The following is a 22,240-nucleotide window of genomic DNA, read 5'->3' on the forward strand; positions in this document are numbered from 1 at the left end:
CATAAGTAGGGGAGGGGGATAGAGGCTGGTATGTGATAGGTGTAGTCAGATAGGGAAGGGGCTGATGGAACTGGATGAGAGGAGGGGAAGGGGAGCTATTAACGAAGGGGGAGGAAAACCAGGTGCACAAGTAAGTGTATATGGGTGGAGAGCACCGGGGGCATGAGTAACCTGAAACTGGAAAATATCTATACCATTGGGTTTTAAGTTAACACAGTGGAATACAGATGTTGATCTTCCATTTTGCATTTTGTCACTCCATAAAGAATAGAGGAGGCAGAGGACAGACATGTCAATGTGGGAATAAGAAGTAGAGTTAAAATGACATTGGCACATGGATGAGGTCTCTTTTATCTTTGTTAAACAAAGCTCCTTTGACTTCCTCAGGTGTGTTGGTTGCAGCCTTAGAAATCATAGCACAGATTAATTAGCTCTTTTGGCTCACCTAATCAGTGCCGATCATCACATTATATTCCCATCACATTAGTCCGCATTAGGCCCATGTTGTTCCACGCCCTTCCTATCCAAGTGTCTGTCCAAATGCCTTTTAAACATTGTAGTTATATCTGCCTCCATCACCTCCACTTGGCAGCTAATTCTAGATATTCATCACTTACCTCACAGATAGCAGTGGACACCTCTGCCCTAGAAAAAGAGATTCTGACTACTTACCCTATCCATACCCCTCATATTCTATAGATACCCAGATCGTCCTATGAAGCCCTGCAGCTTTGCTGCCAAAGAGTGATCAGAAGATAAAGTCCAAGGTCAAAGAATGTCATGATCTATAAAATACACATCAGTAACTTCAAGGTGATTTGCAAGGGTACTGAGAGGGCTTGCAAGTCTTTTAACATTCAAAATGAAGACAGTGATGATGTCCAAACTTTGAACTGGATAAATGGCAGAGAAGAAAAAGTGCCTCAAATAAAGCATCAGGTGAAAATCTGATGTTAAGGTAAATTAAGTGAGAATCCTCTGTCCAGGATTTTTTTCTGAATACAAATATCTTTTTTAGCAATAAAGGCATTAAATACCTTATTACCTGTAGACACAGATACTCAGATTGAAACAATTATTGAGACTAAAGGAGGAAAAACATTTCAGAGATAATAGGGCTAGTGATAATGGTATATTCTAATCAATGGTAAGTGAATTATTTGACCATTCATGTGTCCCTCTTGTCACAGAGGTACATTCACTGACCCACTGTTTGCCTGTTATATAGACTGAAAGCAGCTGCTTGTGGATATTGATAACATAGTATTTTCTCTGTTTTTGCATCGGTTTATGTTTCTCACAATCCATTTAGTATTCTGGTGAATTGTAAAGGAAGATAAACAGACAAGGTAAGGTAAAATGTTACAATAACCAACCCTGCACCTATACCCCACTAATGCGAGAATGAAATTACTGCATCACTCGAGCTGCTTAATGAAGATCTACTTTATCAACTTATGACTCACAGTTAATTTGTGGTGATAAATTTACATAAAGTATAAATACTTTATTGACATGATGTCAAAAACTGAATTAAGAGGCAAAGCAGAAAAAAAATGCCACATACAGTATATCAATGGAACCATTTTGAAACTGAATGAGAAGATATAACCTATGTATTCCAGTAGATGGCGCAATAAAACACGAAAATTGTTTTTCATACGTTCAATATTAGCATCAAATAACCACAATTTCCAAAAATCAATCAAATCAGTACATTCAGATGTAAAATGTCAAAAGATTGCAGGTTTGATTTTTAATTTGATATATATAATATATAATGAGGTATATAAATAGTGTCTATCTATGTCGTCTATTTATCACCAAGAGCTATCTAAGTAGAAAGCAGCAATTATACAAAGCTGCAAACCAGTCTCCAATTAAAAAAAAAGAACTCTATGGATATATAGATTTCTGTACGGAAGCCTCTTGTATGGTAGAATGCAGGTAAATATGGCACCACCACATTTTGAAATGACTTAGCTACAGTTAATTAATATAAAAATCCTATCTGAAAAAGTGCGTTTTTAAAAAACAGATACTCGCGTTTTAAAAAGTGTTGTTAAAACCCTAATTTTAAGAATCAGATGCCTGATAAGCTAGTCCAAAACATTAAATATTCTTTCCAATAGAAGTTACTTATAAATTGCTATTTTCAGCGTGACCCTTTTTGTATTGCCTTTAGCTATCCAGTTGGAAGCTAAAATCACTACTCCATAATTCAGAATGACAGTGACTGCAGTATTAAGGGAGAAGAGATCCCCTCTTCATCAATTGTACATCAGTAGTTAAGTAGTGGCACATAATGAAAATCAGTGCTAATGAATCGTATGCCTGCAAATGCTTTGTACCCTCTTATATTAAAGAGAATGCTTACAACAGATTTCACAACCGCCAATAGCTAAAACACAGATCAGTGAGCAGCCAGCAGATGTGCTAACATCTCAAAGATTGCAGTCGGCCAACCATTTTTTGAAACTGAAATGCTCTCACATATGAAATCACCTCCTGGGCATGTGAATGATGTTTTTGTACTAATCTGTAACATTTGACAATATTTTTGACAAAGCTATTTCCTCTACTGTTAAACCAGGTGAAAATGCTACACACTCTGAACAGCCTAAATGCCCACAATACCAAACCTCTGCACTATTGAGACAAACAAAAATATGTTAAGGTACCTGTATCTGATGCCAATTCAAATATCAATACAATTCACTGCCAAATTAATCATATTCAAATTTTGAAAATGCTTTTTAAAACAGAAAATACATGGTCTTGAAACTTAAAGCAAGCAAATTCTCTGATGAAAGCATCTGCCTTAACCTCGGTACATAAATGGACAGGGGCAGAGTACGAAACATCTCTGAACACCAGTGAGTTCATTCCAATTCACAGCTGCAGCTGTACTTCTTCCACCATCTGCTTCATTAATTAACGGCAACAAAGGAAATTCCTTCTCCCTTGGAGAACTGTCAACCTATGACCTCCTAAATGTGCAATCACAAATTACACTCGAAAATTGTAACTTTACTGGATGAATAATTTCCCAAGTTATTACGCCTGGTGGGGAAAGAGATGCGGAAAGGGACAAGCAAAAGGGAAGCTAGATATTTTATTGGTTAGTAACATTCTTTTACCTCTGTGGTAAAATCCTTCAAAAACAGATGAGACAAAGCTTCTTTTTGCAATCTGCAGGAAATCTGACTGGCTTCAACCTATTAACCCTTTAGCCAGACTTCATTGGCAAATCGAGAAATAAATAGTGAGATCCAGATTATGGACACAAGAGACACCTCAAATTATTCCACATTTATTCCAAAATTCACTATGACCTGATAGTAAAATACAAGAGACTACAAACCTTTAGCACATACTTCCAACTCGGATCCCTTATTCAGCTCCCAGGAAAGAAGTTCAAAGTATGACACATAAATATCTCCTTTGTGTGGCGGTATTTGCATAACATAGCTGCATACGTATGTGTTTCACTGACTACATCAAACTGACCTTGGTTAGTGGAGTTCAATATACTACTAGCTTCTGCATTTACAACCACATCTCTACACCCCAAACTATTAAATTTGCTAACTAGTGAACAAGACAAATGTGGGGGTGGGGGAAAAACACCCTGCATTTACGCAATGCTTTTTAAGTCACTTCAGGGCATCCTAAATTGTTCTGCAAACCCACACATGACTTTAATAATAATAACTTTAATAATAGACAGCTTTTCATACAGATGATATAGTTCAAAGTGCTTTACAATGGGACTAAAGTACAAACAAGAAAATAAAAGACGAGATGTTGGTTAAAAGCAAGGTTAAATAAATAGATTTGAAGCTGGCATTTAAAAGTGTCAACTGAGTTTACCTCCCTTGTAGTTTTAGGTTTTGAATTCCACAGTTTAGGAGGATCACGGCCCAACACCATATACAATTTTGCTGATGACACCACAGTTGTGGGCCGTATCAAAAGTGGTGATGAATCAGCATACAGGAAGAAGACTGAAAATTTGGCTGAGTGGTGTAATCACTCAATGTCAGTAAGACCAAGGAACTGATTGTAGACTTCTGGAGAGGGAAACCAAACAAACGACCATGAGACAGTACTTATCGGAGAATTAGGGGTGGAGAGGGTCTGTATCCTTAAATTCCTGGGTGTCAATATCTCAGAGGACCTGTACTGGACCCATCAAATAAATATAATTGTGAAGAAAGCACGACAGTGTCTCTAGTTCCTCAGGAGTCTGCAGCAACTTGACGTCATCAAAAACCTTGGCAAACTTACACAGATGTGTGATGGAAAGTGTATTGACTGGCTACATTATGTCCTGGGAACACCGATGCCTTTGAGTGGAAAATCCTACAAAAGATAGTGGATTCAGCCCTGTGTATCACGGGTAAAGCCCCCCCAACCATTGAGCATGTCTACATGAAATGTTGCTGTAAAAAAGCAGCATCCATCATCAAAGATCTTCACCACCCAGGCCATGCTCTTTTTCTGCTGTACAGGTAACTCAGGATTTGCACCACTAGGTTCAAAAATAGTTACTACCCCTCATCCATCAGGCTCTTGAACAAAAGAGGATAAACTACACCTATTCTATTTCTGGTGTTCCCACAACCGATGATCTCACTTCAGGGACTCTTTATCTTGTTATTTCATGCTCCCGTTCTTTACTGCTATTTACCATAGAAAACTATAGAAACTACAGCACAGAAACAGGCCTTTTGGCCCTTCTTGGCTGTGCTGAACCATTTTTTGCCTAGTCTCACTGACCTGCACATGGACCATATCCCTCCATACACCTCCCATCCATGTATCTGTCCAATTTATTCTTAAATGTTAAAAAAGAACCCGCATTTACCACCTCGTCTGGCAGCTCATTCCACACTCCCACCACTCTCTGTGTGAAGAAGCCCCCCCTAATGTTCCCTTTAAACTTTTCCCCCCTCACCCTAAACCCATGTCCTCTGGTTTTTTTCTCCTCTTGCCTCAGTGGAAAAAGCCTGCTTGCATTCACTCTATCTATACCCATCATAACTTTATATACCTCTATCAAATCTCCCCTCATTCTTCTACGCTCCAGGGAATAAAGTCCCAACCTATTCAACCTTTCTCTGTAACTGAGTTTCTCAAGTCCTGGCAACATCCTTGTAAACCTTCTCTGCACTCTTTCAACCTTATTTATATCCTTCCTGTAATTTGGTGACCAAAACTGAACACAATACTCCAGATTCGGCCTCACCAATGCCTTATACAACCTCATAACATTCCAGCTCTTATACTCAATACTTTGATTAATAAAGGCCAATGTACCAAAAGCTCTCTTTACAACCCTATCTACCTGTGACGCCACTTTTAGGGAATTTTGTATCTGTATTCCCAGATCCCTCTGTTCCACTGCATTCCTCAGTGCCTTACCATTAACCCTGTATGTTCTACGTTGGTTTGTCCTTCCAACGTGCAATACCTCACACTTGTCAGTATTAAACTCCATCTGCCATTTTTTAGCCCATTTTTCCAGCTGGTCCAAGTCCCTCTGCAGGCTCTGAAAACCTTCCTCACTGTCAACTACACCTCCAATCTTTGTATCATCAGCAAACTTGCTGATCCAATTTACCACATTATCATCCAGATCATTGATATAGATGACAAATAACAATGGACCCAGCACTGATCCCTGTGGCACACCACTAGTCACAGGCCTCCACTCAGAGAAGCAATTCTCTATCACCACTCTCTGGCTTCTTCCATCGAGCCAATGCCAATTTACCACCTCTCTATGTATACCTAGCGACTGAATTTTCCTAACTAACCTCCCATGCGGGACCCTGTCAAAGGCCTTACTGAAGTCCATGTAGACAACATCCACTGCCTTCCCTTCATCCACTTTCCTGGTAACTTCCTTGAAAAACTCCAATAGATTGGTCAAACATGACCTACCACGCACAAAGCCATGTTGACTCTCCCTAATAAGTCCCAGTCTATCCAAATGCTTGTAGATTCTGTCTCTTAGTACTCCCTCCAAAAACTTACCTACTACCGACGTTAAACTTACTGGCCTATAATTTCCCGGATTACTTTTCGATCCTTTTTTACACAACGGAACAACATGAGCCACTCTCCAATCCTCCGGCACTTCACCTGTAGACAGCGACATTTTAAATATTTCTGCCAGGGCCCCTGCAATTTCAACACTAGTCTCCTTCAAGGTCCGAGGGAACACCCTGTCAGGTCCCGGGGATTTATCCACTTTAATTTTCCTCAAGACAGCAAGGACCTCCTCCTTTTCGATCTGTACAGTTTCCATGATCTCACTACTTGTTTCCCTTAATTCCATAGACTTCATGCCAATTTCCTTAGTAAACACAGACGCAAAAACCTATTTAAGATCTCCTCCATTTCCTTTGGTTCCACACATAGCTGACCACTCTGATCTTCAAGAGGACCAATTTTATCCCTTACAATCCTTTTGCTCTTAATATACCTGTAAAAGCTCTTTGGATTATCCTTCACTTTGACTGCCAAGGCAACCTCATGTCTTCTTTTAGCCCTCCTGATTTCTTTCTTAAGTATTTTCTTGCACTTCTTATACTCCTCAAGCACCTTATTTACTCCCTGCTTCCTATACACGTCATACAACTCCGTCTTCTTCTTTATCAGAGTTGCAATATCCCTTGAGAACCAAGGTTCCTTATTCCTATTCACCTTGCCTTTAATCCTGACAGGAACATAAAAATTCTGCACTCTCAAAATTTCTGCTTTGAAGGCTTCCCACCTACTGATCACATCCATGCCAGAGAATTATTTATATTTGCATTTGCACAATTTGTTGTTCATTGATCGTGTTTACAGTTACTGTTCTATAGATTTGCTAAGTATGCCTGCAGAAAATAGAATCTCAGGGTTGTGTGTGGGACATGTATGTACTTCGATAATAAATTTTACTTTGAACTGATCTGGGATACAATCATAAGGTAAGAAGTCACCACGTATTGTTCTAATGCATAAAAGTGCAACACAAGAAAAAAAACCTGTGGGGCAAAAAACTAACTTATAAGCTTAGAAATAACAGGGAATCAATGCATTCCACCACTCAGGTTAAGCCATCTATTTAAATCTCAGTTAATTTACCATTGATCCATATCTCATGGTAACCTCATTCAATAAAAATCTCCATTTTCTTTGTTCCCACAGTCAAATGAAAACGTGCTTTAATTTCAACTTCCCTCACTCAAAAACCATATCTTGTGAATTGATAGGTCATGAGTACAAGGCGACTAGTTAAGGCTATTTCAAGAGCAAAGGAACAATTCCGAACGAGGTTGGAGGCAAAATTGGATGGACGTCAACTCTGGCAGGGTTTGCAGCGCATTACTTCTTATACAGCAAAACTTAACCCCATGAACAACAGTGATGTTTCACTCCCAGGCGAGCTCACGCTTTGGAAGGGAGAATAAAACTACAGCCATGCGGATCCCTGCAGCACCCAGTAACCCTTGATCTCGGTCTCAGGCTGCCTTTCAAGGGGGTAAAACCTCGCAAGATGACAGGCTCCAATGGTGTACGGGTAGGGCTCTGAAAACCGGTGCCAACCAAATAGTGAAGGTGTTCAAAGACATTTTCAATCTTGCATCACTAAAGTCAGAAGGTCCCACCTGCATCAAAAGGACAATTACATCAGTACCCAAGAAGAGCAGGATGAGCTGCCTTACTATCGCCCAGTAGCACTCACGTTTACGGTGATGAAGTGCTTTGAGAGATTGGTTATGGTTAGAATTAACTCCTGTCTCAGCAAGGACCTGGACCCACTCCAATTTGCCCATCATCACAAAAAGTCTACAGCAGATGCGATCTCACTGGTTCTTCACACAGTCTTGGATCGCGTGGACAATACAAATACCTATGTATTTTCTACAGCTCTGCATTTGACACAATCATTCCTACAGTTTTGATCGAAAAGCACCAAAACCTGGGTCCCTCTACCTCCCTTTGCAACTGGATGCTCTACTTCCTAAGATCACAATCTGTGTGGATCAGAAACAACATCTCTACCTTGCTGACAATCAACACTGGCACACTTCAGGGATGTGTGTTTGCCCATTGCTCTACTCTCTAGACATGCTTGAATGTGTGGCTAAGCACAGCTCGAATGCCATCTATGAATTTGCTGATGATACAACCATTGTTAGCAGAAGTTCATATGGTGATGAGAGGGCGTAAAGAAATGAAGTATATCAGCTAGTCGAGTGGTGCTGTAGCAATAACCTTGCACTCAACATCAGTACCACTAAAGAACGGATTGTCAACTTCAGAAAGGGTAAGATGAGGGAATACGCCCCAGTCCTCAGAGAGGGATCAGAAGTGGAAAGAATGAGAAATTTCAAGTTCCTGGGTGTTAATATCTCTGAGGATCTAACCTGGATCCAACATATTGATGCAGCTACAAAGAAGGCACAACAGTGGCTATATTTCATTAGGTGTTTGAGAAGATTTGGTATAGAAACATAGAAAATAGGTGCAGGAGTAGGCCATTCGGCCCTTTGAGCCTGCACCGCCATTTATTATGATCATGGCTGATCATCCAACACAGAACCCCGCCCCAGCCTTCCCTCCATACCCCCTGACCCCCGTAGCCACAAGGGCCATATCTAACTCCCTCTTAAATATAGCCCATGAACTGGCCTCAACAGTTTCCTGTGGCAGAGAATTCCACAGATTCACCACTCTCTGTGTGAAGAAGTTTTTCCTAATCTCGGTCCTAAAAGGCTTCCCCTCTATCATCAAACTGTGACCCCTCGTTCTGGACTTCCCCAACATCGGGAACAATCTTCCTGCATCTAGCCTGTCCAATCCCTTTAGGATCTTATACGTTTCAATCAGATCCCCCCTCAATCTTCTAAATTCCAACGAGTACAAGCCCAATTCATCCAGTCTTTCTTCATATGAAAGTCCTGCCATCCCAGGAATCAATCTGGTGAACCTTCTTTGTACTCCCTCTATGGTAAAGATGTCTTTCCTCAGATTAGGGGACCAAAACTGCACACAATACTCCAGGTGTGGTCTCACCAAGGCCTTGTACAACTGCAGTAGTACCTCCCTGCTCCTGTACTCGAATCCTCTCACTATAAATGCCAGCATACCATTCGCCTTTTTCACCGCCTGCTGTACCTGCATGCCCACTTTCAATGACTGGTGTATAATGACACCCAGGTCTTGTTGCACCTCCCCTTTTCCTAATCGACCACCATTCAGATAATAATCTGTTTTCCTATTTTTGCCACCAAAGTGGATAACTTCACATTTAACCACATTAAATTGCATCTGCCATGAATTTGCCCACTCACCCAACCTATCCAAGTCACCCTGCATCCTCTTAGCATCCTCCTCACTGCTAACACTGCCACCCAGCTTCGTGTCATCCGCAAACTTGGAGATGCTGCATTTAATTCCCTCATCCAAGTCATTAATATATATTGTAAACAACTGGGGTCCCAGCACTGAGCCTTGCGGTACCCCACTAGTCACCGCCTGCCATTCTGAAAAGGTCCCGTTTATTCCCACTCTTTGCTTCCTGTCTGCTAACCAATTCTCCACCCACACCAATACCTTACCCCCAATACCGTGTGCTTTAAGTTTGCACACTAATCTCCTGTGTGGGACCTTGTCAAAAGCCTTTTGAAAATCCAAATATACCACATCCACTGGTTCTCCCCTATCCACTCTACTAGTTACATCCTCAAAAAATTCTATGAGATTCGTCAGACATGATTTTCCTTTCACAAATCCATGCTGACTTTGTCCGATCATTTCACCGCTTTCCAAATGTGCTGTTATCACATCCTTGATAACTGACTCCAGCAGTTTCCCCACCACCGACGTTAGGCTAACCGGTCTATAATTCCCCGGTTTCTCTCTCCCTCCTTTTTTAAAAAGTGGGGTTACATTAGCCACCCGCCAATCCTCTGGAACTAGTCCAGAATCTAATGAGTATTGAAAAATTATCACTAATGCGTCCACTATTTCTTGGGCTACTTCTTTAAGCACTCTAGGATGCAGACCATCTGGCCCTGGGGATTTATCTGCCTTCAATCCCTTCAATTTACCTAACACCACTTCCCTACTAACATGTATTTCGCTCAGTTCCTCCATCTCACTGGACCCTCTGTCCCTTACTATTTCTGGAAGATTATTTATGTCCTCCTTAGTGAAGACAGAACCAAAGTAATTATTCAATTGGTCTGCCATGTCCTTGCTCCCCATAATCAATTCACCTGTTTCTGTCTGCAGGGGACCTACATTTGTCTTTACCAGTCCTTTCCTTTTTACATATCTATAAAAGCTTTTACAGTCCGTTTTTATTTTCCCTGCCAGTTTTCTCTCATAATCTTTTTTCCCCTTCCTAATTAAGCCCTTTGTCCTCCTCTGCTGAACTCTGAATTTCTCCCAGTCCTCAGGTGAGCCACTTTCTCTGGCTAATTTGTATGCTTCTTCATTGGAATTGATACTATCCCTAATTTCTCTTGTCAGCCACGGGTGCACTACCTTCCTTGATTTATTCTTTTGCCAAACTGGGATGAACAATTGTTGTAGTTCATCCATGCAACCTTTAAATGCTTGCCATTGCATATCCACCGTCAATCCTTTAAGTGTCATTTGCCAGTCTATCTTAGCTAATTCACGTCTCATACCTTCAAAGTTACCCCTCTAAGTTCAGAACCTTTGTTTCTGAATTAACTATGTCACTCTCCATCTTAATGAAGAATTCCACCATATTATGGTCACTCTTACCTATTATGGTTACTCTTATGTCATCATAAACACTAGAAAATGTCTACAGATGTACCGTGGATAGGGGAGGGGGCAGGGGCTGCTGCAAACAATCGCATCAGCTGCAGAGAATTGTAAACTTAGTCAGCTCCATCATATGCACTAGCCTCTGCAGTATCCAAGACATCTTCAAGGAGCAATGCCTCAAAAAGGCAGCATCCATCATTAATGACCCCCATCACCCATGTCTTATTCTCATTGCTACCATTAGGAAGGAGACACAGAAGCCTGAAAGTACACAGTCAACGATTCAGGAACAGCTTCTTCCCATCTGCCATCCAACTTGTGAATGGACATTGAACCCATGAACACTACCTCACTACTTCTTTAATTTCTAATTTTGCACTACTTATTTAACTATTTAACATAGATATGCATACTGTAATGCAGAGTTTTTTTCTAAATTATGTATTGCATTGTACTGCTGCTGCAAAGACAACAAATTTCACGACACATGCCTGTGATATTACACCCAATTCTGATTCCGACTCCGATACATGTACAGAGGCTTTATGGTTGAAGAATCCATTTGCAATACAAAACAGTGGCATTTTAAACCCTCTATTATTTTTTATCACACAATTATGATTAATTACAATTGTAGACCATAGGCCTTTGGATCAACCATTAACATTTATCAAACCTGGTGTTAAATTCAGTGTTGGCATTGTTCAGTGGAGGCGTACACTGTTTATGGAGTGAATTCTATTTTGGGAAGATGTTTATCTTAAAATTATATGATAATCCTGACATAATAAAAGCAAATTTCCAAATTCAAAGCACACTTTCAGCAAGCAAGAACGTATATTAATTAACTACAGTCAAACAGCTTGATTTGATTCAGAATTGAAAGCTGGAAGTCAACCAAGAAAGCAGCAAATAACCGTAGAGGGAAGATTTCCAACCGTTAAAATTACTGCTGCCATTCACCAAGACATTTGGTGTCTCCTGGATTGTTAAATGATGCATAAAAAAAGGTAATACACTGCAAGTAGATTCTGTTTCTTTTTCAAAAAGGAATTGTAATCGGGAAAAATTACTGAATAAAAAACAAAACAGCAAGGTTAGTGCCATTTTAAAAGGCAGTCAAGAACATTGAACTGGATACTAGAATGTTTGCTCTCAATGATCATGTCCTCTTTCCAAAGCTTTAACAATTTTAATTCTGCTTTCCACAGTTTTTAAAAAGCCAAGCCAGGCTGAAACATGATTATTCATTTATTGAGTTGCTGCTTCCTTTTCTTTCAGAATTGATAAACATCTACACTGTGGGCTTGGTCTAGATCAGCGGTTCCCAACCTTTTCTATGCCACGTACAGCTACCATTGACCAAGGGGTCTGTGGACCCCAGATTTGGAACCCCTGGTCTAAAAGATGTTAATTCCAAAGTATTATTTTTTTACAGCAAAAGCATATTTAACCACTAATTATTAAAAGTAATGGGGTGTATGGCGTGTCCAGGGAGGGGCAGCACCTCTGCTGAAGGGGCATGTTGTGTCCATTCTGGGGCAGCTTACTCACATTTGATCCCCACCGGACACTCTGCTCTCACCTGTGGCTCTAAGTAGCTGTTTGCATGCGACAGCAGCCACACCCCTGTACACTGCTTCGACAGGCGGGCTAAACCAGAAAAGGGTAGTTGGTGGCCTCATTATCTCAGTGGGATAGTGACACGTCTGTCCTAGCATTCAGAGTCAGCTCTGGCGAACTGAGATTTACAGTGAGATCCAATGGCCACGAAGGTGGTGCCCAGCGCTCCGTGGAAAGCAAGGGGCACGACAAGGCACAGAAGACGCCATGGTCATCCAGTGCAACCAAGGAAGATCCCAGTTTGTGACGTTTGCTTGTACCACTGGACCTGGATTTCTGAGGTTGAGAGAGTGGAACTGCCCCAGTCCAGTGGCTTTTCCACTTTCGAAACTCTCCTGCACAGGCTTCTTGTCACCGTCGAATACGATGGACAACCACCATTAAAGGTAAGGATAAAATAGTAGTTTGGTTATTTGATCAGTATTCAGGATCTGGACTAACAACTCTAAAAGACATTCACAAAATGCAACAGTGATATTTTGTATCAGACTGAAATAAATCAAGTCTGATTCACTAACGAAAAGTAATCTGCCATCTGACTCAGTCTGGCCTGTACGTGACTGCAGACTCTCAGCAAAGTGGTCAACTTTTAAATGTCTTCTGAAAAGATCATTAAGCCAGTCATTTCAAGAGCCAGTTAAGCTCTGAGCTCTCTTCTGGTTTTTTTATAGCTTTAACTCAACATATTGCAGGATAATGTCTCTCTTGTATTTATATATTCAAATCATAAATTTTGAAACTTCTAGTTTTTAGGCTTTAAAATATTTCTCATCTGAAATGTGGTGAAGCTAAAACCATCAAATTCTCACTCTTTTAGGTTTTCAGTTCAGATTGCAATCAGTCTTGCAAAATATTAATGAGGTAATTCAGGAATAAGCTAGTCTGTTAAATTCATTTAATGAACTCATATTTCCTTCTGTTGTTATCTGTAATTGGTCAGCAACGCACCAGATTGCTAGGGGCAACTTAAAGTGAAAGTAAAAAAAAGGCAAATAGTGTACTTTTCACCCTTGATTTAGTTTTACTTCTTCCACCACAGTTAACTTTCAGAGTGTAGCATTCTTTACAACGGCAGAAAATCAACAATTATTTGTACTTATACAGTAACACATTACACAGTGATTCACGGGAATCCCATCAAACTATCAAGCATGTAAAGTGACATCAGATTAGAGTGAGGTTTTAAAGAAAACCTCAAGAGGTAGAATTCCAAAACCTTAAACTCTTGGCGTCTGAAGAGAGGGCTTCTAATCATGAAGCAATAGAACTGGGTATAATTAAGAGGCCAAAAATCAATGAAAAGCTGAAATCTTACTAACAATACTCATCACATCCAGCCAGAGTAACAATCTACATCCTGTACCTTCTGAGCAAAAGGGTTCATATTAGCATTGTGAAGAAAAGCCTTCAGCCTGTATATGTAAAGCCCCGAGTGTGATTGACAGCCTCGCTAACTGGGATTAGCACACAATTGTTTCACTATTAGAGCATTCCATGTGGAGCTTGTCCAAGCTACGGTTTGAACTGAAGGAAATTACTGCAGTAGCACAACATTGTCTCATTAGCCTGTGATCTGTCACAGACGACAACTGCAGAATCATTATGGGAATGCCATCATTTCCAAGTTTCTCCCTGGCTTGGATGGATATCTTGACTATTTTCCACTGCTGCTCGGGTAATACCTTGAAATTTCACACAAGGAGAGCAGTTTTTCAAAACAGGGCTCAGTTATAGAGTCACAGAGAAGTACAGCACAGAAGCACCCTTTGGCCCATCTAGTACATGCTGCAACCATTTAAACTACCTACTCCCATTGAACTGCACCAGGACCATAGCCCTCCATACCCTACTATCCTGTACCTATCGAAACTTCTTCTGAACATTGAAATCACACTCGCGTGCACCACTTGTGCTGGCAGCTCGTTCCACACTCTCATGACCCTCTGAGTGAAGAAGTTTCCCCTCATGTCCCCTTTAAACATTTCAGCCTTCACCCGTGACTTCTGGTTGTAGTTACCCTATCTATACCTCTCATGTTCTTACATTATATATAGAGATATAAATATATATTCTTACTGCAATTTTGGCTGGCCAATATCTTCCATACACTAAGAAAAATTATATTAAAATAAACTCAAAGTAGTAAGTGTATTGAATTCAATTTTACATTTTTCCATGGCAGGGGAGTGTCAGTAAGATATATTTTTATATGTTACATGGGTCCGATTTCCTCTCCCATAATGAGCGCTTTGAGAAAATGGACCTTTGTAAGACAACACCTTCACCAGAGGATTAGGGGATTTCAGACACAAAGATCACATGGTTTAAATATCCAGGCACAGGACGACTGACAACGAGATTATTAAATGCCCTAGCATTTCAGGGAAATGTCCTATATGCAGCCAGAAGCACTATAAAGCATGCTGCTGTAAAAACAATAGCTGCATATACAGTGTCTTTAACAGAACTGGAATTGAAAAAGAGCTTGGCCAATTACTTGTTTTAAATCTGTGGTTGAAAGGTGCTGCTTTGGGAAAAATATTTTGGATCAAAGATGAGCAGATAGCTAATCTGCACAGACAGGAACTCCCTCTCGGGGAAATCCAAGGGAGGAGGGAGGAGGGGGGAGGGGGAAAAATTGGTGTGTACGTTGGTGCACAATCTCATCTGCAGTTAGCAGTCACTGTACTGGGGAAACTGAGAATCCTAAAATTAAAACTGGCCACACTACCTGCTCAGGGAGTTTACTGTTCTATTCATCACTGTTGTCTACATCCCTCCAAGTGTGAATGCCAAATTTGCACTGGAAGAGCTTTGCAGTATCAGCTCTCTACAAGCCAAGCATCCAGACCGTCTCTTCATAAATGAAGGAGACTTCAATCATGTTAACCTGCAGGACATTTTACCCAAATTGCACCAATGCATCACCATGGCCACGAGAGGAACAAACAGACTGGACCATCTATACAAACAGACGTAGTACTTACAAAGCTATCCTATATCTTCATTTTGGCTTCTCTGACCATATCTCCATAATGTTAATCTGAGCACAGTGACCACTGCTGAAAATGGAGAAACCGGTCAAAAGGACCATCACTAAATGCCCTAATGAGGCAACCTCTATGCTCCAGGACTGTTTTGAACAGACTGACAAATGTTCAAGGAGGCCATCACAAATGGAGAGGACACAGACCTCGAGGAATAGACCTCATTTGTCATCAGCTATGTGTGTAGACAACGTTAGCACCTCAAGAACAGCCATCTCATAGCCCAACCAGAAGCCCTGGCTGAACGCAGAGCTGCCTCCCTACTGAAAGCCCAGAATACTGCCTTCAGTTCTGGCGACAAAACAGCTCTCAGAGCAGCTGGGGAAACCTAATCTTAGACATCAACAGGGGAAAGGCTGCCTACACACAAAAACATTCGGGGAGTACCTGTCTGATGCCGATTCCTGGCATGTGTGACTGGGCATCAAGGGCATTACAGACAACCCAAGGAGAAAACAGCATCGACTGTGCCAGCAACAACTCCCTCCCTGATGATCTAAACAACTTTTAATGCACACTTCGAGGCATGTAACACGATGCCTGCCACAAAAGCTAGTCCCCTCCCAGGTGACCAGCCACTATCTGAAACAGCAACAAATGTGAGAAGGACTCTGCAGAGAGAATAACAAAAGGCTAGACACTATTCCAGGCCAAATAGTCAGGGAGTGTGCACACCAGCTTATTGGCATCTTCATGTACATTAACACTTCATTCATCCAAGCTGCTGTCCCCACAGGGTTCAAATCAGACACCATCATCTCTGTACCAAAGAACTCTACACTTTCAGAACTAAACAACCACTGCCCAGTGGCACCGATGCCAATCATCATGAAGTACTTTGAATGGCACATATCAAAAACTCCATTCTTGCCACACTGGACACTCACTAGAGTTCATTCTGTATAATAGGGAAAGTTAATATATCATCAATGCCAGTCTCAGTTACTGCATCATTTCTACAGCATATAAAGCATACACATAAAGAATATATTTTTAAAAAAAGCTGGTTATCAGCCTAGTTACTGTAGTCAGATATGACAAAATTGTTTTCATTCCAATTATTTTGAAAATTTCTCTTCGGAAACATTGAGGTCCGCAGTGCGAATTTGAAGAGCTGACGTGATGGTATATGACATACAAGTAGTAGAGAACTCTCAATCTCTGGAATCAGGTTATACGTTGACAAGAAAATCTAAGAACTCCTACCAAACTCCCCCAAACACGGGCAGAGAGGGATGACTTTCATCACCAGGAAGCGTAATAAGTCCCTTTTCCTGAGCTGACTGCCCTAAAGGATACAGACACTCGAATGTGTCTCCCGCAGCTGAGCAACATGAAAGATAAATCTACTTGACCTCATTTTCATAATCCACCTGCACCTGTGGATTCAGACTAGGCCAACACATTGGGAGATGCATTTTGTTCATACTATGGTTTATGAAGGAATCTAACCTGGAGGTGACAAAAGAGTGGAAAGTGGATTTTAGGAGCTTTTGGAAAGAATCCGATAATTTTGCATTGAGTCTCTGTGATGAACAGAATATTAGATTAGATTCAACTTTATTACCATTGTACCAAGTACAGATACAAAGCCAATGAAATGCAGTTAGCATCTGAGCAGAAACGCAAAGAATAGTGTTATTTACAAAATAACTGTGAATAATTGCTTTTGGAGGGAGGAGAAGATGGCAGCGCAACGCAGCGCGCTCGACCGTTCCGTATGATATCGTAAGTGTTAACTAGGGGGCCAAGTACAATCCTGATTTGATGGAGACAGCCATAAGAAGCACGGAGGAACACCTGGAGAAACTTCTGAAATGCCCGCTTCGCTGCCACTGCTACTGTGCGATCGAGAATCTCCGGAGGGGAAGGCCCCAAAACCTCGGCTTTGCCTATTGCCTGTTGCCAGGGCCAGGGTCGAAGCACTCGGCAGAGATGGTGCTCGGTGCTCGGTGTTGGAGAGCTGGTTGGAGGCTCAGAGTTTTCGGACGGACTCGGAGTCGGACTGTGGTCAGATGCTTCCAGGATGCTGCATCTGCAAGTTTGCAGTACTGGAGGTTCACCGTCTATGTGAGATGATGGGACTTGCGAGAGACTTTGAGACTTTTTACTGTGCCCATGGTCTGTTATTTATCAAATTACGGTATTGCTTTGCACTGTTGTAACTATATGTTATAATTATGTGGTTTTTGTCAGTTCTTCAGTCGGTTTGTCATGTGTTTCTGTGATATCATTCTGGAGAAACATTGTATCATTTCTTAATGCGTGCATTACTAAATGACAATAAAAGAGGACTGCGTGTCCTCATAATCTAATCTAATAAAAAGTGCGTGCTACAGCACACAAATGTAAAAGTACTGAGACAGTACAATATAGGTGCAATACTGCTTAGCTCTGTGATGTGAGGTTCAGCAGGGTCACAGCCTCAGGGAAGAAGCTCTTCCTGTGCCTGCTGGTGTGGGAGCGGAGGCTCCTGTAGCGCCTACCAGATGGGAGGAGAGTAAAAAGTCCATGGTTAGGGTGAGATGCATCCTTGGTAATGATGTTCGCCCTGCCCAGGCAGCGTTTATGGTAGATGTTCTCAATGGTGGGTAATTGGGTGCCGATAATCCACTGAGCAGTTTTCACCACACACTGGAGCGCTTTGCGGTCCGATACGGGACAATTGCCATACCACACTGAGATGCAGTTGGTGAATATGCTCTCAATGTACAGTGGTAAAGGTCTGTCAGTATCCTGGGACAGAGGTGAGCTTTCTTGATGCTCCACAGGAAATAGAGGCGCTGTTGTGCCTTTTTGATCAGGATGGAGGAGTTCAGGGACCAGGTGAGATCCTCGGAAATGTGAACACCAAGGAATTTGAAGCTTGATACATGCTCCACTACAGCTCCATTGATGTAGATGGGGACGTGCGCGTGGCTCCTAGCATGCCTGAAGTCCATAATGATATCCTTGGTCTTCTGGGTGTTAAGGGCCAGGTTGTTGTCGGCACACCACGTGGCCAGGTTGTTGTCGGCACACCACGTGGCCAGGTGCTGGACCTCATCCCTTTAGGCCTTCTCATCATCCCCCCTGATCAGGCCGACCACCGTGGTGTCATCTGTGAACTTGATTATGGAGTTAGAACCATGTACAGGAACGCAGTCATAGGTGAAAAGGGAATACAGAAGACGTCTCAGCACAGAGCCTTGAGGCACACCAGTATTCGGGGTGAGAGTGGAGGAGGAGAGGTTGTCTAACTTAACTGATTGGGGTTTGTTAGTCAGAAAGTCCAAGGTCCAAGGGATGAGCTGACACCAAGCTGGCGGAGTTTGGCAATCAGCTTGGAGGGGATCACAGTGTTGAATGCCGAACTAAAGTCAATGAACAGCATTCTGACATAAGGGTTGGAGCTGTCCAGGTGGGTCAGGGCAGAGTGAAGTGCCGTGGAGATGGTGTCCTCTGTTGACCTGTTGTTGTGATAGGCAAATTGATGGGGTGGGAAGCCAAAACTCTGGATGCTTGAGTTTTCTATACCCAGTTTAACAAATGAAAAATCACGGAAGGGAATTTGATCAGTTGAAATTCAGGACTGATAACGAGTTTCCGATGTTTTATTAAGGGAAACTTTCATCCACCTTCAGCTCCCATACTCCTTGCAGCTCAAAACATCTAACCCTCCTCACCCTTTTACTAACCACCATTAAATCATAATGGAGGATCTAGATAAGCACATGGACAGGGACATGGGCCAAATGTGGGCGGATGGGAATAGCTTGGGGGGCAGCACAGACAACATGGATGAATTGGGCCAAAGGGCCTGTTTCAATTTTGTATACAGGTGTCCCCCGCTTTTCTAACGTTCGCTTTACGAAACCTCACTGTTATGAAAGACCTACATTAGTACCCTGTTTTCGCCTTCATAAGGTGTTTTCACTGTTACGAAGAAAGGCAGCGCGCGATAAAAAATCAGTGCGCAATAAAAGGCAGCGCACGCCCTGAGCAGCCGCTCTGCCCCAGATTCGGAACGGCATTGCTTAAACACGTTGCAGTGAGCAGCCGTTAGCAAGATGAGTTCTAAGGTGTCGGAAAAGCCTGAAAGAGTAAGGGTGTTACACTTAGCGTAAAACTAGACATAATTAAGCGTTTCGATCGTGGTGAACGAAGCAAGGACAAAGTGAGTTTGGCTTGTGGAAATTGACAAAGATGATGTGGAAGTTGACGAAGATGATGTTGAAGAGGTTTTGGCATCCCATTACCAAGAACTGATAGATGAAGAGCTGATGTAATTGGAAGAGGAAAGGATAACAATCGAAACCGAATGCAGAAAGTGAAGCAACTGCGTGAGATTTTCGCTGCAATGATAAAGTACAACTTTAATTTTGAAAGGGTACGTAGGTTTAGGGGATATTTGCAGGATGGTTTGAGTGCTTACAAACAACTGTATGATAGAAAAATGCGCAAGGCTCAGCAGTCAAGCAAGCCTTCCACATCAGCCACAGCAGACGACGAACCTCGACCTTCGACATCGGGGCGGGCAGTCATAGGAGAAGATGAGCTGCCTGCGCTGCTCAACGATGATATGACACCCCTGTGTTTCACCACCCCAACTCCTGGGCCCCAGACAGATACTGTACTGATTCGCGGAGAACGCAGCGGTAGCCGGGAGGCACACAGCACATCTTTAAGAAAAAAGACGAAATAAACATGCTAATTAATTAGGTGCCGCCTAGCATATAATTGTCGGCGCAGATCAGAGGCGATGCAATCGGCAATCGCCTCTGATCTGCGCCGACATTTATGTGCCGGGCAGCACCTAATTAATTAGCATGTTTATTTCGGCTTTTTTCTTAAAGATGTGCTGTGTGCCTCCCGGCTACTGCTGCGTTCTTCACGGCAATGTATTGGGTCGGCGGCCCAGAGGGTGGGGGCCACTGCACCACCCAGCCTGCGATGACTCAGCCTAACACACCATCATCAGTGTGCTCGGCACTGTCTTCCCAACTCCGGTAAGTGATACTACACTGTACATACATTATTTCTACTTTATATAGGCTGTGTATTTTTACGTATTATTTGGTAAATTTGGCAGCTTCTTAGTTTAAAGGTTACTGGAGAGCACGTTTATGCCAACAGTGCTTGCGTAAGATTTTCTGCTGAGAGCGCTTGCGTGAGATTTTCGCTACGGAGATCTGTGCAGGCAATCGTTGTAGAGAAGTATTTCTACTTTATATAGGCTGTGTATTTATCATATCATTCTTGCTTTTACTATATGTTACTGTTATTTTAGGTTTTACATGTTATTTGGCATGATTTGGTAGGTTATTTTTGGGCCTGCGAAGGCTCACAAAATTTTCCCATATAAATAAATGGTAATTGCTTCTTCGCTTTACGACATTTCGGCTTACGAACCGTTTCATAGGAACGCTCTCACTTCAGATGGCGGGGGAAACCTGTACCTATGAGTCTGTCAAATTTTAGTTAGTTCTGCTTTAATGGGTTCTTGACCAATGAACCTTGGTCCTTCACCTTGAATTCTTAAGTGTATCAGCAAGACTATTACCACAGATAATTTGTCATCAGATTACTACAAGAAATATCTACCTACGTGCTGCAAATGTTATCTGATGCTTCATTTAAGTAGCAGGAAGTGCTGCAATAATTTATTTTATGGCTTGAGACTCTCTTTGACTTGTTGAAATCCACATACAAAAGCAAGTTGATGTTTTTTATCTGTGCAAGTACTGCTGTATGGTGCTAACATGTGATTCTTATTAATGCTGCAATCAGGCTGAATGCAGAGCCAACTGGTTAATTTCATCCGAATGTAATCAGCAGACCAGAAAGAGACAAGCAGTTGGAGCTTGTGTTGTTACCACCCCACAGATTACCACTGCAGTCACTTTGTATTAATATTTAACAAGTGAGAAGAGGCAAAAATAAAGCACTCAATCTTCAGAATATCTATGTTGTGAAGCTATTTATTCTAGCTCAGTTCACTGGAGCGAACAATTTAGTAATGATGAAATGCAAACTCTGTATATTAGAAATGCATTCTCTGTCATATGTAGCTTGAACTGGATCGGTACATTCCCAACGATAACCGAACATGCATGTCTAACATACAAATATTTTAAAATTAATAGAAATGTCTTGCTTTTTCATGGGTCTGGACAAAAAGAAAATCTCTGAATAAATTAGTTTCCTGCACATTGCTGTTGAGTTCATAGGTTTCTCACAGAATCAAAGCCACCAGCAGGTGATTCAACAGCACATCCAAGAAAGCTTTCTGACAGCTATCATTGCAACCTGTGACATTTACACCTGCAACAGAGGTCCCCGCTGATAGTCAATGATACAAGGGTCGACTTAAAGTTTAAAAGCACAATTTCAACAGCCATTCTCATCACAAGCTTTTTGCTCACATTCTGCTTTATAAGTGCATTAATTAAACTCTTCTAAACACTGACTACTAATGAGTTCAAGTAAGATAGCAACACACCCGGATGCAGCGGCTTCCACAGGGTCAACCAAAGGTGTTATATCTTTTTTAAACGTTTTGTATTAGACAAAGACAACTGTGCTGCTCCGAAGAGCGCTATATGAGATCATTCTTGCCATCAGCCATTAGGCTCTATAATGAGTCAACCTATAACCGGGGAAGTGATGACCCCCTCCTGTTAGACTGTCGGAGGTAACTTTTTTAAATTCTTTCTCACTTCTCTTCTAATATTTGTATATTTGTATATCTGTGAGCTTGTAAAGCTACTGTGACACTGTAATTTCCT

The 22,240-nt window shown here is 41.7% G+C and overlaps 1 protein-coding gene across 4 annotated transcripts in view; it reads right to left on the reverse strand.

The window, feature by feature from the left end:
* Positions 1–22,240, reverse strand: part of LOC134344049 (phospholipid-transporting ATPase VD-like) — a 161,614-nt gene that overhangs the window by 95,447 nt on the left and 43,927 nt on the right. The window contains exon 1 of one of the 4 annotated variants that reach the window (XM_063043203.1): positions 3,365–3,382. The exons of the other annotated variants lie outside the window; for them this stretch is intronic. The gene's annotated coding sequence lies outside the window, so the exon portion shown is untranslated. Of the gene's footprint in view, positions 1–3,364; positions 3,383–22,240 lie in introns of those variants that run through there. 4 annotated transcript variants of the gene reach the window in all.

Source organism: Mobula hypostoma, chromosome 3 (assembly GCF_963921235.1).
Source record: "Mobula hypostoma chromosome 3, sMobHyp1.1, whole genome shotgun sequence".
Classification (NCBI taxonomy): domain Eukaryota; kingdom Metazoa; phylum Chordata; class Chondrichthyes; order Myliobatiformes; family Myliobatidae; genus Mobula; species Mobula hypostoma.